At 35.4% G+C, this 16,191-nt stretch overlaps 1 non-coding gene across 1 annotated transcript; it reads right to left on the bottom strand.

Annotated features, from left to right (window-relative positions):
• Positions 1-5,711: 5,711 nt before the first annotated feature.
• Positions 5,712-5,815, bottom strand: LOC123387815. The gene has a single exon (XR_006602302.1). It is a non-coding gene; the product is annotated as a U6 spliceosomal RNA (small nuclear RNA).
• Between the last annotated feature and the right edge of the window lie 10,376 nt (positions 5,816-16,191).

Below are 16,191 nucleotides of genomic sequence, written 5' to 3'. Positions count from 1 at the left end.
CTCCTGTGGCAAGGGAAACGAAAGCTAAAATAAACTAATGGAACTTCACCAAAATAAAAAGTCTTTGCATAGTAAAGGAAATAATCAATAAAACTACAAGGCAACCTATGGAGTGGGAGAAGATATTTGCACATAACATATCTGATAGAGGGTTAATATCCAAAATATGTACAGAACTTATAAAACTCAACACCAAGTAAACAAATAATCCAATTAATAATGGGCAGAAAGTATGAATAGGCATTTTTACAAAGAAGACATACAGACAGCCAGCAGACCTTGAAAAAATGTTCAACATCACTTATCAGGGAAATACAAATTCAAACTACAGTCAGATATCACCTCACATCTGTCAGAATGGCCAAAATCAACAACACAAGAAACAACAGGTGCTGACAAAGATATGGAAAAAGAGAACCCTCTTTCAGTGTTGGTGGGAATGTGAACTGGCACAGTCATTCAGAAAAACAGTTATGGAGGCTCCTCAGAAAGTTAAAAATAGAACTACCCTATGAGCCAACAATTTCACTTCTAAGTATTTACCCAGAGATTACAAAAATGCTGATTCAAAGGGATATATGCACCTTACTGTTTATAGCAGCATTATATATACAATATCCAAATTATGATAAAAGCCCAAATGTCTACCAACTGATGAATGGATAAAGAAAGTGTGTGTGTGTGTGTGTGTGTGTGTGTGTGTAGTGTGTATGTGTGTTTGTATGTGTAAATATTTTGCCATTTGCAATGGCATAGATGGAATTAGAGAGTATTATGTTAAGTGAAATAAGTCAGAAAAACAAATACAATATGATTTCATTCATATGTGGAATTTAAGAAACAAAGTAAACAAGCAAAAGGAAGAAAAATTAGACAGAAAGAAAGTAACAAACAGATTCTTAACTATAGGTTTACTAGATGAGAGGTGGGTGGGAGAATGACTTAAATAGGTAATGGGATTAAGGAGTATACTTGTAAGCACCAGGTGTTGTATGGAAGGGTTTTATCACTATATTATATACATGAAACCAATATTACCTGTAGGTTAATAAACAGGAATTAAAAAGAAAAACTTGACAAACAAAGCAATATGGAAGCCACCCCTATGTCCATCAGCAGATGAATAGAGTAAGAAGAACTGTATATATATATGATGGAATATTGGTAAGCCATGAAAAAGAATGAAATCTTACCACTTATCACAACACGAATGGATCTAGAGGATATAAAACTAAGTAAAATAAGTCAATCAGAGACAAATGACATATGGCTTCACTAATAAGTGTCAAGAATCAAAACAAATATACAAATAAGTAAAAAGAGAGACAAACAAACAACAACAACAACAAAACCGAAACTTTTAAATATAGAGAACAAACTGGTGGTTGCCAGAAGGGATGTAGGTGAGGATGGGTTAAGTAGATAAAAGGGATTAAGACTATACTTATCTTTATTTTTTAGATTTTATTTATTTATTTATTTATTTGATAGACAGATCACAAGTAGGCAGAGAGGCAGGCAGAGAGAGTGGAGGAAGCATTCTCCCCACTGAGCAGAGAGCCCGATGCAGGGCTCGATTCCAGGACCCTGGGATCATGACCTGAGCAGAAGGCAGAGGCTTTAACCCACTGAGTCACCCAGGTGCCCCATGACTATACTTATCTTGATGAGCACTAAGAAATATAGAATTATTGAATCATTATGTTGTATACTTGAATCTAATGTGACATTGTATATTAATTATACTGCAATTTTTAAAAATACATGTTAAAATTAGGCATCCATACATTCTGGTCCCTACAGAGAAGAAATTAGAAAATTTTAGTCTCACACTTTTCCAAGACAGCTCTTCACTATTCCTCCCATTTCAGATTTCGGTTAAGGAAGAGCTTTATTCCATTGTATAGCCCTTTACTATAAGTTTTATTACTGTTGCTGGATGATTAAAAGGAAAGAATAATACTGACAAATTAACAACTGTTATATGTCAAGCATTTTGCTAGGGTTTACATCAACTTCATTTAATTCTCTGAATAGTTCCATAGCTATTATTCTTATTTTAAGATGAGAAATTAAGCTTTAGAAAGGCTTATTTGCTGAAGGCAGCCAGCAGGTCCAGACTATAGCCCTCATCTGTCTGACTCCAAATCTACTCTATAGTATGCATATATTTCCCTATCTAGTTTAAGACAAATGACTTTTCCTTCCTTAATTTCTATAAATAGAAGAGCACCTCCTCAGAGTTGAAGAAATAAACTCAGCCATAACAGAACAAAAAATTGGGAGGGAGACAAACCATAAGTGACTCTTAATCTCACAAAACAAACTGAGGGTTGCTGGGGGGAGGGGGTTTGGGAGAAGGGGGTGGTATTATGGACATTGGGGAGGGTATGTGCTTTGGTGAGTGCTGTGAAGTGTGTAAACCTGGTGATTCACAGACCTGTACCACTGGGGATAAAAATACATGTTTATAAAAAATAAAAAATTATATTAAAAAAAATCAGCAAGAGACTAAAGGGAAAATTGTTCATAGTAACTTCATTTGGGGCTTGAAACATTTTCTATCTCCATGATTTACCAAACTTGGATGAAGACAATTCAGACAAAGGGAGCTAGGACTTCACTCTAGAAGTAATTTTTAAGTTACATGAAAGATACCAAATAAGTGGCCTATAAGTTCACAACTATGAGCTTAGCACAAATAAAAGGAAAGGGGAAATGATTAAAAAGCAAAGGCTGTAATAAAAGAAAACTAAGGAAAAGTGGAACCAGTTCAGAGGGAATCAGTGAAGTCTATGGAATAGGAGCCCTTAGCCAGGTCTCAGATTGGGTGGGACCCAGACAAGAAGATACATGACAGACACATTCCAGACTAAATCATGGAGGTGGAAATGAAGCTGTCTTGGGATCAGAGAAGAGATAGGCCTGTCTGTTAAAAATGAGGTGATAACGGGAACAGTGGAAATAAATAACAGTATTTTCATAGGGCTTTATAAGTGCCAGGCACACTTCTAAGTGCTTTATATTAACTCACCTCATTCTAGCAAAAATCGTGAAGCTTAGGCACTGTTAAACAATCTGCCCAAAATCACACAAATCACACAACAGGTAGGGACACAACTGAGATTTAGAATCTATAAAGCATGATTCCAAAGTTTACTAACTACTACAATGAACTACTACAATGATACAATAGAAGATACATAGAAAATACATTAGAAGAAATATATATTTAAAATACATTAGAAGAAATATATATTTAAGTGAAGAGGTATAGGTAGTCATTTTTTATATAGTCAAAAATTGAGCTTTACAAAGTAAGTTATGAAGAAGCAAATATATAGGAAATACAAGTAATACTAAGCAGAGCCCGTAACTGGTCAAGATAGTTCTCTCTCTCTCTCTCTCTCTCTATATATATATATATATAATATATATATATATATATATATAAAACTTATGGGCAATGTGATTTACTATGAACTATAAATAATTTCAAATACACTTTAGAAGAATTAACAGTATTTACAGCACACTTTAAGTATATCTATTGAATTTATGTTTTTAATTTATAATCTGTTCACATAAATTAAGTGGAAAATGTGTTCATAAATTTAAAAGATTTTTAATTAGCTTCTTTTTATCCTAATCTGCATATTACATAAGGTTTAAAATACTATTCTCAAGCAGAAGTCATAGCTACTTACACACATAGCTACAGCTATACACACTACATATTTAAGAGCAAAAGGGGGTTTCTCTATCTCCATCAACTCTTTATTTTAGCTATTTTGAAGGTAATAATAAGTAGAATGTCATATACAATATTAAAGTTTCAACAATATGTGCTAAGAAATGTGATTTACAGTTAACCATTTTTCAACATGGCATACTAAAATATATGGTTTTATCTGAAATATGTTTAAAAATGATGCTTAAAGTTTAAGACATAAATTTTCAAACCACATATATTTTCTCTATCATATATGACAAAGTGCAGACATTGTAATATAACAGTAGTATTTTTCTAATTAAAGATAAATGTCTTTCTTCTTTAAGTACATTGATTTTTTCCATTAAACAATGAACACTTATTAGGGAAATGTGAATAATGTGCATAAAATTATGATTTAAACCTTCCCCCACTTCTTACTAAAGATAGCAGACAAAAACTGGAAAAAGTCAGGGTGCCTTTGAGGATATTTAATTAAAATCTAATCCCACATTCTTAAAAGCTCACATAAATTAAGCTGTCATTCAGGAGATTTATGCATTCACATTTGCATATTACATACAATCCATCAATTACTCATGTTTGAAAGCAATGACTTTCCCAGGGTGCTGAACTGCCAACAGTGCCAACAGGCACAAGCAACCCACAAAACCATACCAACTGGTACCTTGGAGAAAGCCATTTCCATTTGGCCTTTTGTTTGCACATTCAGAGTTCCAAGCATGCTTAGAAAACAATGACTACAGTTTGATGGATTCCACTGAACTAAATTTGTTTGAGAGAGACAATCATTTTACTTAAATTTGGTGCAACTGCGTAGTAGCAGCAATTCAACAGCCCTTCTTGTATTCATGGCAGGTTTTAAAATTATGCTAAAGATAAAGAATGATTCCTGAACTTCAGCACCATCAGACAAAGCAGTTAAGTTCAAAATATTCTCCTGAAGTTAATAGAAGATAACCATTTATTTAGCATGGCATATTTGAATAAAGTAAAAAATAAAGTAAAAGATATATACCTGTGTGTGTATACATACATAATACATGTATACACGTATACATTTGGAGAGGGGAGGTGAAAATACCAAAGTGCAGTGGTTCATTCAGAACACTTGGAAGGATTTAAGATATGGCAAAAATAAAATGCCCATAACTTTTCCAAACTGCAGTTTTTCCTAAATACTATTTTTGGGAAGAAAATGGCAAGTCTTTATTTCATAATATCATATCTACAAACAAATATATGCAAAGACACATTTTCTCCATGAGCTATAAGCTGTTACAAAATACCTTTAACTTTTTATACATACTGAGAAGAGAGGTCACTCCACTTGTTCCAAAGGGAAAATGGGATGCTTATAAGACACCACATATAAGAAAAAGAAGGAAGCAATCTAAATGACATAACAGGGTAAGGTATTTCCAGCACAGATCAACAACTACCACAATATATTGCATGAGTATATGTCTTAATGTTTAATGTATTTGTTTTAGAATTTCAAACTGGCTGTAAAAAGTGACCCTTGAGCTCAGGGATATATCTCCTTTCATACATAATCACTCCCCCTCCCTTTCTAAAATTTGCCACCAATCTCCTTATCAGTTGGATGTCCAGAAAACTCCCAAAACCAATAGCAACTGGAAAATTTAAATGATCTTCTCACAGTTATTTTATATAAGTTGTAAGCCTGTGTATTAGTGAGAATGTATACTGCAGTAATAGTCAGCAAATCATTTGTAGAAATTCAAGTCCATAAAGATGTTTTCAGTGCCCACTATTAAAAGGATTTGTGCTAGATATTGTGAGAAATATAAGGTACATTATACATGGTTGGAGCTCAAGGTCTAATAAGAAAGATACACATATGCTAAGGACTAAAATACTGACATAAACAATGCATGTGGAGCACAAAAGAGAACTATTCAACCTGACATCAAAGGAGGTGGCATTTGATCTGATCTTTAAGGATGAGAAGAATAAATATGAAGACAGTTTTATAAATATACATTCCTTGTAGAGGGACCATGCAAATAATTCTCTATATCATTTCAATTTCAATATGTGTGCTGCTGGAAGAAACACAAAATCAAAACTAACTTGAGGATCTCCTAATGTTCAAAGCAGAAGAAATGACCAATAAGTATATGTGAGATAAACATCATACTTGTAGCTATCTACTGTTTTCCATGGTATATATATAGATAGTTTAGTATAAACTGCTTGTATGTATATAACATTGACTATTAACCAATCTTGAAGTCCATTGGGTATTAGTTTGTTGCTGGACATTAGTTATAATATTAAGATGGCAGTAACAGTGGGTTTAGTCTATAGGAAATAGTATTTGTTTTCTATTTCAACTTGAAAACCCTGCTTTCCTCCTAACAGATAATACTAATAGGTGTATATTACTTTTGTCATATAAATTTAATGCAAAGCATTAGGCAGAATTTTTACTATCTGGAATGGGAATAGATAGTACTATAGAACAAAATATTAAATGTGTATGTGTAATGATACTCTCCTGGCTATAATTTAACCCCGAGGGAAAATATTTGAACTTGGTTCTGCACAAAAGAATCTCTCACAGGTTAAAATCAGTTTCAATTAACAGTGTTAGCAAAATAATTGATACTCAATGTGTCCAGTGTTCCAGCATTCAGTACTAAGTTCTTTAAGTATTCTTCAAATCTTCCACTTCTAAATCTTATTAAACCTAGATGAGTTTTAATTATGATTGAGGAGCTAACTGTAGTTGCATTATAGTCAGAAAAAAATGTATGCAGATTTTCAGAATAATTATTCATTATGACAAACTGATTCAATAATATCTAAAGTATTTTATTTTAAAAAATTAAGATTTTTATTTATTTATTTATTTGACAGAGAGATCACAAGTAGGCAGAGAGGCAAAGGCAGGGGGGAGCAGACTCACTGCTTAGCAGAGAGCCTGATCCAGGACTGGATCCTAGGACCCTGAGATCATGACCTGAGCTGAAGGCAGAGGCTTAACCCACTGAGCCACCCAGGTGTCCCTAAAGTATTTTATTTTAAATAATGCAGTGTAATAGGGACACATACAACATAAGGATACTATACCTGAACACCTAGTGCCCGTTTACCACTATAATTTTTTTTTTCCTTACACAACACAGGTCTTAAATCATCTCCTATTTACCGCTAAAAATTGTCTTTTATTAGCTTTCCTTAAGTGAAGAATAATATATTATACCAGCCAAATGTCCTTCCTCAAAAAAAAAAAAAAAAAAAAAGACACATTTCCCCTTTCTTTCAGGAAAAGAAAATGTTAAATGCTATACCCTCAACAACTTTTTTTTTTGTTGTGTTTTATTCTTCAGAGGCACACAACCCTAATATAGAATTAGGTTTTACTGAATCATTATAGAAGAGACTGTCATTTCTTATGCTTACTTAAGTTCCTAATTTCTTAAAGAAAGGAAAATGTTTCCTTGTTGAAAAACCATAGCAGAATTCAAACCAAAAAGAATACAAGTTCTGGGGGCGCCTGGGTGTCTCAGTGGGTTAAAGCCTCTGCCTTTGGCTCAGGTCATGATCCCAGGGTCCTGGGATCGAGCCCCGCATCGGGCTCTCTGCACCGCGGGGAGCCTGCTTCCTCCTCTCTCTCTCTCTCTGCTTTCCTCTCTGCCTACTTGTGATATCTGTGGAGTAAATAAATAAAATCTTTTAAAAAAAAGAATACAAGTTCTGTTAATAATAAAACTGCCATAATTCAAATAACAAGACTGACATTTTACCAAATATAGATCAATCCATTCTAAGTTATCATTATACTAAACATTAATTAAAACCGTCAAAATCCTAGAGAACACAGGCAATAACCTCTTTGACATCAGCTGTAGCAACTGTTACTGGGTATGTCTTTGGAAGCAAAGGAAACAAAAGTAAAAATAAACTACTGAACTTCATCAAGAATAAAAGCTGCACGACAAAGAAACAAATCAACAAAACTAAAAGTCAACATTTTGAATGTGATATTTGCAAATGACATATCTGATTAAAGGTTATTATCCAAAATACATAAAGAATTTATAAAACTCAATACCCAAAAAACAAATAATCCAGTTAATTGGGCAGAAGACAAAAATAGACATTTTTCCCAACAAAGCATTCAGATGGCCAACATGAAAGAACATAGAGGAAGGGAAGGGAAAATAAAATGGGATAAAAATAGAAAGGGAGATGAACCATAAATGACTCTTAATTATAGAGAACAAACTGAGGGTTGCTGCAGGGGAGGTACGTAGGAGATAGGGTAACTGGATGATGAGAAGTAAGGAGGGCACTTGATGTAATGAGCACTGGGTGTTATATGTAACTGATGAATCACTAAATTCTACCCTGAAGTTAATAATACATGACATGTTAACTAACTTGAACTTAATAAATCCAAAAAAAAAAAAGGATAAAGACAAATGTCAGATGGTATGCCAAGAAATAATAACAAAAAAAACAAAGATGAATAAAATGGGGAATATTTTACAAAATCTCAAATATAGTCAAATAAATAGGAGAGCGCCCTAAATTATATTTAAGTATATAGAACATTACTGTAGTCAGCAATACTCCAACACCAAAATTTAAATTATTGGCTTTGTGTATTTCATAGTGTTTTGCCTATATTCTATTCTATTTCATATCTAAGCACTGATGAACTTGACCCATAACCTTTCAACAGTTACTGTACATTTTTAGATTGAAGATACTGTCCAAATAAGAATGCAGTAACGGAGAGTTGCTCTGGTAATTCTTTAACATTTTTCTTTTTTTTCCTTTGAATATAATTTACATACAATGTTACATTCATTTAAGGGGTACAACTTAGTGATCTGACAAGTTTGTACATTATACTATTTAACACAAATGTAGCTACCATTTGTCCTGTTACATCGCTATTATACTCTCATTGACTGTATTTCTTAATGCTGTGTTTTTATTCCTGTCACTTTTTCATTCCATAACTGAAAGACTGTATCTCCCCTGCCCCAACATCTGTCCCCTTCCAGTCTTACAACCATTAGTTTCTTCTCTGTACTTACAGGTCTGATTCTGCTTTTCCTTTCTTCATTTTTTTTTTTTTTTTTTTTTTTAGATTTCACATATGAGTGCAATCATGGTTTTTGTACTTCTCAGTCTGATTTATTTCACTTAGCATAACACCTTAGATCCATCTATGTTGTCCCAATGGCACAATCTCATCTTCTCTATGGTTACATAATATTCTGTTGTGTATATATTACATATTTTCTTTATCCATTCATATATTGATGTACATTTAGGTTGCATCTATATCTTGGCTCTTGTAAATAATGCTGCAATAAGCATAGGAGTGTATACATATGTTTTTGAAATACTCTTTTCATTTTCTGTGGGTAAATACCTAATAGTGGAATTATTGAATCACATGGTATTTCTATTTTTAATTTTTTGAGGAACCGCCATATTGTTTTCTACAGTGACTATACCAATTTAAATTCCTACTGACAGTGTAAAAGTGTTTCTTTCCCCCCACATCTTTACCAACACTTGTTATTACTTGTCATTTTGATTCTAGTCATTCTAACTGGGGTAAGGTGATATTGCATTGTGGTTTGGATTTGCATTTTCCTGATGATTAGTAACATTGAGCATTTTTTCATGTGTTTGTTGGCCATCTCTTTATCTTCTTTGGAAAAATGTCTGTTCAGGTCCTCTGATCATTTTTTAATTTGATTGTTTGTTTTCTTGGTATTAAGTTGTAAAAGTTCTTTATGTAATTTTGATATGAACACTTTATCAGTTATAATTTGCAAAGTTATATAATTTCTCCCATTTAGTACTTTGCTTTATAGTTTTGCTGATTTTGCTTCACGTGCAAAAGTTTTTTTTTTTAATTTAAATTCAGTTAACCAAGGTAACATCATTAGTGTTTGATACTGATGTACTTCCAATAGTTTTTTTTTTTTTTTTACTTGCTTAGGAAACAGATCTAGAAAAATATTGCCATTGCCAGTGTCAGAGAATTTACTGCCTGTCCTGTCTTCCAGAATTTTCAGTTCATGTCTCACATTTAGGTTTTTAATCCATGTGGACTTTATTTTTGTGTATAGTGTCAGAAAGTAGTCCAGTTTCATTCTTTAACATATATCTGTCCAGTTATCTCAGCTCTCTTTATTGAAGAGACTGTCTTTTCCCATTTTATATTCTTTCTTCCTATGTCATAGTTCAAATGGCCATATAATCATAGATTTATTTATGGGCTTTCTCTTCTGTTCCATTGAATGTGTCCATTTTTGTGCTAATACCATGCTGTTTTGATTACTACAGATTTGTAGTATATTTTGAAATCTGGTATTGTGATATCTCAGCTGTGTTCTTCTCTCTCAGGATTGATTTGACTATATGGGGTCTTCTGTGGTTCTATACAAATTTCACTGTTACTTGTTCGAGTTTTTGAAAAATACTGTGGCATTTTGATAGGGATTGCATTGAATCTTTGCAAATCAATCAACATCTTACACCACATTAACAAAATGAAGGATAAAAATTATATAATCATCTCAATAGATGCCTAAAAGCATTTGACAAGAATCAACATCCATTCACATTGAAATGTAGAAAAGAGGCAGGAGTCAAGATGGCAGAGAAGTAGCAGGCTGAGACTACATCAGCTAGCAGGAGATCAGCTAGATAGCTTATCTAAAGATTGCAAACACCAGCAAATCCATCAGCAGATCTAAGAGAAGAACAGCAATTCTGGAAACAGAAAAACAACCACTTTCTGAAAGGTAGGACCGGCGGAGAAGTGAATCCAAAGCAATGGGAAGATAGACCCCGGGGGAGTGGCCGGCTCCCAGCAAGCGGCGGAGGAATGGAGCACAAAATCAGGACTTTTAAAAGTCTGTTCCGCTGAGGGACATCGCTCCAGAGGCTAAGCGGGGTCAGCGTGGCCTCAGGTCCCACAGGGTCACAGAAGGATCGGGTGTGTCTAAGTGTCGCAGAGCTTGCGGGTATTGGAACGGGAAAATTGCCTACAGAGACATAGCCGACAGTAAGATCACAGCTCGGGGTTACCTTGAACCGGTTGCAGGCTCCGTGAGCTCGGAGCGTGGCTGGAGGTCAGGCAGACGGGAGTAACTGGGCGCTGCTCTCTGAGGAGACACTGAGGAGTGGGGCCCCGGGATCTCGGCTCCCCCAGGCCAGAGACCAGGAGACCGCCATTTGTATTCCCATCCTCCAGAACTCTAACGGAAAGCGCTCAGGGAACAAAAGCTTCTGAAAGCAAACCGGAGCGGATTACTCAGCCCAGCCCCTGGTAAGGGCGGTGCAATTCTGCCTGGGGCAAAGACACTTGAGAATCACTACACCAGGCCCCTCCCCAAGAAGATAAACAAGAAATCCAGCCAAGACAAAGTTCACCTACCAAGGAGTGCGGTTTCAATACCAAGGAGAGCAGCAGAATTCCAGAGAAGGAAAAAGCAAAGCACAGAACTCATGGCTTTCTCCCTTTGATTTTTTTAGTCATGCAGTTAATTTAATTTTATTCTTTTTCATTTTTTTCTCTTCTTCAGCTAAAATTTGTTTTTTAACTTTTACCCTTTTCTTTTTTAACGTTTTTATAACTAGTTTATCTAATATATATATTTTATCTTTTTTTATATTTTTCTTTATTCATTTTATTTTTTTAAATTCTTTTATTTTTTTTTTCTTTTTGAACTTCTTTTTATCCCCTTTCTCCCCCCTCACGATTTGGGATCTCATCTGATTTGGTTAAAGCATATTTTCCTGCGGTTGCTGCCATCCTTTTAGTATTTTACTTGCTCCTTCATATACTCTTATCTGGACAAAATGACAAGGCAGAAAAATTCACCACAAAAAACGGAACAAGAGGCAGTACCAAAGGCTAGAGACCTAATAAATACCGACATTGGTAATATGTCAGATCTAGAGTTCAGAATGAAAATTCTCAAGGTTCTAGCCAGGCTCGAAAAAGGCATGGAAGATATCAGAGAAAACCTCTCGGGAGATATAAAAGCCCTTTCTGGAGAAATAAAAGAACTAAAATCTAACCAAGTTGAAATCAAAAAAGCTATTAATGAGGTGCAATAAAAAATGGAAGCTCTCACTGCTAGGAAAAATGAGGCAGAAGAAAGAAGTAGTGATATAGAAGAGCAAATGACAGAGAATAAAGAAGCTGAGCAAAAGAGGGACAAACAGCTACTGGACCACGAGGGGAGAATTCAAGAGATAAGTGACACCATGAGATGAAACAACATTAGAATAATTAGGATTCAAGAAGAAGAAGAAAGAGAGAGGGGAGCAGAAGGTATACTGGAGAGAATTATTGGGGAGAATTTCCCCAATATGGCAAAGGGAACGAGCATCAAAATTCAGGAGGTTCAGAGAATGCCCCTCAAAATCAAAAAGAATAGGCCCACACCCCATCATCTAATAGTAAAATTTACAAGTCTTAGTGACAAAGAGAAAATCCTGAAAGCAGCCCAGGAAAAGAAGTCTGTAACATACAATGGTAAAAATATTAGATTGGCAGCTGACTTATCCACAGAGACCTGGCAGGCCAGAAAGAGCTGGCATGATATTTTCAGAGCACTAAACGAGAAAAACATGCAGCCAAGAATACTATATCCAGCTAGGCTATAATTGAAAAGAGAAGGAGAGATTAAAAGCCTCCAGGACAAACAAAAACTGAAAGAATTTGCAAACAGCAAACCAGCTCTACAGGAAAAAATTGAAAGGGGTCCTCTAAGCAAAGAGAGAGCCTACAAGTGGTAGATCAGAAAGGAACAGAGACCATATACAGTAACAGTCACCTTACAAGCAATACAATGGCACTAAATTCATATATCTCAATAGTTAACCTGAATGTTAATGGGCTAAATGCCCCAATCAAAAGACACAGGGTATCAGAACGGATAAAAAAAACAAAACCCATCTATATGTTGCCTCCAAGAAACTCATTTTAAGTCCGAAGACACCTCCAGATTTAAAGTGAGGGGGTGGAAAAGAATTTACCATGCTAATGGACAACGGAAGAAAGCAGGAGTGGCAATCCTTATATCAGATCAATTAGATTTTAAGCCAAAGACTATAATAGGAGATGAGGAAAGACACTATATCATACTCAAAGGGTCTGTCCAACAAGAAGATCTAACAATTTTAAATGTCTATGTCCCCAACATGGGAGCAGCCAACTATATAAACCAATTAATACCAAAATCAAAGAAACACATCAACAATAATACAATAATAGTAGGGGACTTTAACACTCCCCTCACTGAAATGGACACATCATCGAAGCAAAAGATCAACAAGGAAATAAAGGCCTTAAATGACATACTGGACCAGATGGACATCACAGATATATTCAGAACATTTCATCCCAAAGCAACAGAATACACATTCTTCTCTAGTGCACATGGAACATTCTCCAGAATAGATCACATCCTCGGTCCTAAATCAGGACTCAACCGGTATCAAAAGATTGGGATCATTCCCTGCATATTTTCAGACCACAATGCTCTAAAGCTAGAACTCAACCACAAGAGGAAGTTTGGAAAGAACCCAGATACATGGAGACTAAACAGCATCCTTCTAAAGAATGAATGGGTAAACCGGGAAATTAAAGAAGAATTGAAAAAAATCATGGAAACAATTGATAATGAAAATACAATGGTTCAAAATCTGTGGGACACAACAAAGGCAGTCCTGAGAGGAAAATATATAGCGGTACAAGCCTTTCTCAAGAAACAAGAAAGGTCTCAGTTACACAAACCAACCCTACACCTAAATGAGCTGGAGAAAGAACAAAAAGAAACCCTAAGCCCAGCAGCTGAAGAGAAATCATAAAGATCAGAGCAGAAATCAATGAAATAGAAACCAAAAAAAAAAAAAACAATAGAGCAAATCAACGAAACTAGGAGCTGGTTCTTTGAAAGAATTAGTAAAATTGATAAACCCCTGGCCAGAATTATCAAAAAGAAAAGAGAAAGGACCCAAATAAATAAAATCATGAATGAAAGAGGAGAGATCACAACTAATACCAAAGAAATAGAAACAATTATAAGAACATAGTATGAGCAACTCTATGCCAACAAATTTGACAATCTGGGAGAAATGGATGCATTCCTAGAAACATATAAACTACCACAACTGAACCAGGAAGAAATAGAAAGCCTGAACAGACCCATAACCACTAAGGAGATTGAAACAGTCATTAAAAATCTCCAAACAAACTAAAGCCCACGTCCAGATGGCTTCCCGGGGGAATTCTACCAAATATTTAAAGAAGAACTATTTCCTATTCTCCTGAAACTGTTCCAAAAAATAGAAATGGAAGGAAAACTTCCAAACTCATTTTATGAGGCCAGCATCACCTTGATCCCAAAACCAGACAAGGATCCCATCAAAAAAGAGAGCTATAGACCAATATCCTTCATGAACACAGATGAGAAAATTCTCACCAAAATACTAGCCCATAGGGTTCAACAATACATTAAAATGATTATTCACCACGACCAAGTGGGATTTATTCCAGGGCTGCAAGTTTGGTTCAACATCCACAAATCAGTTAATGTGATACAACACATCAATAAAAGAAAGAACAAGAACCATAGGATACTCTCAATAAATGCTGAAAAAGCATTTGACAAAGTACAGCATCCCTTCCTGATCAAAACTCTTAGTGTGTAGTGATAGAGGCCACATACTTCAATATCATCAAAGCCATCTATGAAAAACCCACCGCAAATATCATTCTCAATGGAGAAAAACTGAAAGCTTTTCCGCTAAGGTCAGGAACACGGCAGGGATGTCCATTATCACCACTGCTATTCAACATAGTACTAGAGGTCCTCGCCTCAGCAATCAGACAACAAATGGAAATTAAAGGCATCCAAATCAGCAAAGAAGAAGTCAAATTATCACTCTTTGCAGATGATATGATCGTATATGTGGAAAACCCAAAAGACTCCACTCCAATACTGCTAGAACTTGTACAGGAATTCAGTAAAGTGTCAGGATATAAAATCAATGCACAGAAATCAGTTGCATTTCTCTACACCAACAACAAAGACAGAAGAAAGAGAAATTAAGGAGTCAATCCCATTTACAATTGCTCCCCAAACCATAAGATACCTAGGAATAAACCTAAACAAAGAGGCACAAAATCTATACTCAGAAAACTATAAAGTACTCATCAAAGAAATTGGGAAACACAAAGAAATGGAAAAATGTTCCATACTCCTGGATTGGAAGAATAAATATTGTGAAAATGTCTATGCTACCTAAAGCAATCTACACATTTAAATGCAATTCCTATCAAAGTACCATCCATCTTTTTCAAAGAAATGGAACAAATAATCTCTAAAATTTATATGGAACCAGAAAAACCTCGAATAGCCAAAGGGATATTGAAAAAGAAAGCCAAAGTTGGTGGCATCACAATTCCGGACTTCAAGCTCTATTACAAAGCTGTCATCATCAAGACAGCATGGTACTGGCACAAAAAACAGACACATAGATCAATGGAACAGAATAGAGAGCCCAGAAATAGACCCTCAACTCTATGGTCAACTAATCTTCGACAAAGCAGGAAAGAATGTCCAATGGAAAAAAAAAGAAAGCCTCTTTTCAATAAATGGTGCTGGGAAAATTGGACACAGCCACATGCAGAAAAAATGAAATTGGACCATTTCCTTACACCACACACGAAAAAAGAGACTCAAAATGGATGAAGGACCTCAATGTGTGAAAGGAATCCATCAAAATCCTTGAGGAGAACACACAGGCAGCAACCTCTTCAACCTCAGCCGCAGCAACATCTTCCTAGGAACAACGCAAAAGGCAAGGGAAGCAAGGGCAAAAATGAACTATTGGGGGATTTCATCAAGATCAAAAATCTTTTGCACAGCAAAGGAAACAGTTAACAAAATCAAAAGACAACTGACAGAATGGGAGAAGATATTTGCAAACGACATATCAGATAAAGGACTAGTGTCCAGAATCTATAAAGAACTTAGCAAACTCAACACCCAAAGAACAAATAATCCAATCAAGAAATGGGCAGAGGACATGAACAGACATTTCTGCAAAGAAGACATCCAGATGGCCAACAGACACATGAAAAAGTGCTCCATAATCACTCGGCATCAGGGAAATACAAATCAAAACCACAATGAGATATCACCTCACCTCACACCAGTCAGAATGGCTAAAATCAACAAGTCAGGAATGACAGATGCTGGCGAGGATGCGGAGAAAGGGGGAACCCCTCCTACACTGTTGGTGGGAATGCAAGCTGGTGCAACCACTCTGGAAAACAGCATGGAGGTTCCTCAAATGTTGAAAATAGAACTGCCCTATGACCCAGCAATTGCACTATTGGGTATTTTACCCTAAAGATACAAACGTAGTGATCCAAG

Source organism: Mustela putorius, unplaced genomic scaffold (assembly GCF_011764305.1).
Source record: "Mustela putorius furo isolate JIRA1106 unplaced genomic scaffold, ASM1176430v1.1 tig00003861_pilon_pilon_pilon, whole genome shotgun sequence".
In the NCBI taxonomy this organism is placed as follows: Eukaryota; Metazoa; Chordata; class Mammalia; order Carnivora; family Mustelidae; genus Mustela; species Mustela putorius.
This window is presented reverse-complemented; position numbering and strand designations above follow the sequence as displayed.